The sequence below is a fragment of the Vulpes lagopus genome, chromosome 5 (assembly GCF_018345385.1).
Source record: "Vulpes lagopus strain Blue_001 chromosome 5, ASM1834538v1, whole genome shotgun sequence".
NCBI classification, from domain to species: domain Eukaryota; kingdom Metazoa; phylum Chordata; class Mammalia; order Carnivora; family Canidae; genus Vulpes; species Vulpes lagopus.
The window spans coordinates 70,028,210-70,031,341 of record NC_054828.1 but is presented as its reverse complement, the minus strand read 5'-3'; positions in this window follow the sequence as shown (position 1 = coordinate 70,031,341).

Here is a 3,132-nt window from a genome sequence, read left to right as displayed (position 1 = left end):
GAAATTTTTGATTCTTAGACAAACATATACTAAAATGATAAAGGCGTGTACTAACATTACTTCCTTTATCGTTACTGGTGGTAAGAATATATATACATACATTATATATATGTGTGTGTGTATACACATATATGTGTATATATATTATAAAGTTTATTTATTTTGAGGATCATAGTGGACACTAGAATATTCCTTAAGGCTTCTGAAGCAATAAGGGAAATTAATAAGCTGCAAACTCCTTGGTTGTTTTGTTGCTATAATTTCCTGGAAAATCATTGTGAAATAAATTTCCTAAGTAATTACACCATGATTTTTATGGGCAAGTTTTTATCTAAATGAGCAATAATAGAACATTATTTTTTGTATGATAAGTGCTATGTATGAAACTTGTAGTACTTTTTCATTGCTACTTCCATTGGTACTGCTTTAGAGTTGTACTCTAGTCTATTTTTTATTTATTTATTTATTTAATTATTATTTATTTATTTATTTATTTATTTATTTTTAAATTTAATTTCATTGATGCTCAATTGCCTTCACCTCAGTCCTCACATAAGAATGCCACCTCTGTGCCCTCACCCATCAATTGCCCACCAGTGTCCCGTCCCCTCCCTTCACACCCCATTTCTTCTCCGCCCACTCTATTTCCTTTCACCACCTTATTTATTTCCCAGGTTACATCCAGTCTTTCACTATTGGTATTTCCTTCCCATTATACTATTTCACCTTCCAGTCGTAATACCTCATATTCCATCCAGTTGAAGCATAGTATTTGTCGATTCTAAGCTGAGTAAATATTGTATACGAAACCACATCTTCTTTATCCATTCATAGTAAGAAATTTTTGATTCTAACAAACATATACGGTAAAATACTTTATCAACTGGTGGTGTAAGAATACAACTACATTGTATATATATGTGTGTGTGTGTATACACACCCATATGTATATGTTATATATAAGTATATATATACACATATATATTTCTGAAATTTATTTATTTTGAAGATGATCCTAATGGACACAAGAATATTCATTAAGGCTTCTAAAGCAATATAGGAAATTAATAAGCTGCAAACTCTCTTGGTTGTTTTGTTTCTGTAACTTCCTGGAAAATCATTGTGAAATAAATTTTACTAAGTAATTACACTGTGATTTTTATGGGCAAGTTTTTATCTAAATGAGCAATAATAGAACATTATTTTTTGTATGATAAGTGCTGTATATGAAAATTGTACTTTTTCATTGCTACTTTCACTGGTACTGCTTTAGAGTTGTACTCTAGTCTATTAAGTAATAAATGAACTGAAAATACTGTCTCTTTTGAGAAGTCACTATTATACTTGTCATGAAATATATGTCTTTGCACTATTAACATTTACTCCTTTTACTAATTTTCAGTGTGATTAGGGCAATATTCTCTAGTTCTTATAGAATTAATTGCAAAATAGGAGAGCTGTGAGAGATAAGACTAAAGAATTCTTGGGGAGGGAAATTAAGAATTTAATTAGTATCCTACTTCACTTTTTCTTTTGATTATCTTTTCAAAAGGAAACTTACGTAACAAGGTGTGTCTTTAAGAAGAAGATTAGTATACAAAAAAAGAAGAAGAAGATTAGTATACAGTAACTTTTTTCCCTGTGGACCATTTTTTTTTTTTTATGATAGTCACAGAGAGAGAGAAAGAGAGAGAGAGAGGCAGAGACACAGGCGGAGGGAGAAGCAGGCTCCCGACAGGAAGCCCAACGTGGGACTGGATCCAGGGTCTCCAGGATCACACCCCAGGCTGCAGGTGACTCCAAACCGCTGCACCACCAGGGATGCCCCTTCCCTGTGGACCATTAAACAAGAATGAATCTTAGCTGATTCTGCTCAGATTCTGGAAAGCGAGGGTGGAGTGAGGAGGTAGGGTACAACATTAGTGTTTCTAAAAGTCTGAGCTTTCTTTATACTGCTCATCTGCCCTCCTATAAGGAAGAGGATTTACAATTTCATTCCTGTGTTTCAGAAAGGTTATTGCTGTAATTTGAAAAGGACAAGTAGCCCAACATGGAATACTATCTCAAGAGAAATGGGCTTTATAGCTGTAGGTCATAGAAATGGCAAAACTTTGAGCCCAGAACTCTACAGAGCCCCAGAGGAAGGCCGGCCAGATGTTTGATGATGTGATTTGTAGCTCCTGGGAGCTGAATACCAAGGCTCATGGCTTTGGGAAATAAAGTGAAAGATTCTAGTGCCCCAGGCAGGAAAGGAGTTCATCTTCAAATGAACTGCATGAACATGGTCAGAGAACATCCCTGCAGCAACCAATTCTCACTAACCCCAAAGTTCTTCAAGTTTTCTAGGCAAAATATGGCTCCCTGGGACGTTAGTAAAACCCTAGAGATCATTGAGGGTCCTTACCTCTACCACCTGCCTTTCCAGAATACGATGCATGACTAAGAATTTCCTGTCATGTCTTTGTGACAAGAAGAAATAAGCCATGTTAGATCTCTAAAAAGGACGTGGCTGGATGTTATCTTGAGTGCCAGCAGAAGATACTACTGAGTACAGAAAGAACATTTTGTTCTACTCATCGTGATATTTTTTTTAAAAGTGTGCAATTGCCATTATAAAAGTAACACAAGAAAAACTATTACTTTTCCTTTTCTACATCAATAACCAGTTAGGGAATGGGATGGGAAAAATCAAATCCATTCATAATAAGACATAAACTATAACACAAACTACAAAATATAAATCTAAGAAGGAATGTGGAAGGTACACAAAAAATATGAAAGTTTATAGAAGGATATAAGGAAAAGTTGAAGAAATGAAAGGAGACATATTTCTGTTTAAAACAAAATCCTGATGTAAAATAGTAGTTTGCTAAAAATTATCTAGTGCATTCTATAACATAATATTAGTGATAGCTTAATACTGGTGCAGGTCCTGCCTCAGCACCGGCCCCCAGGCCCACGTCGCCCCTGACGCCCCATCCGACAAAGCGCTCAGGCCAGAGCCCACTGGTGCCCTTCCCGGGAGGGGCTCCGAGCAGCCGCGCCACTGGACGCGGTCTCGCCCAGGGGAGCCGCCTTCTGCCCAGTGCCTCGCTGGTGGCGGAGAACAGTTAATGTTGCTGAGCTTTCTGG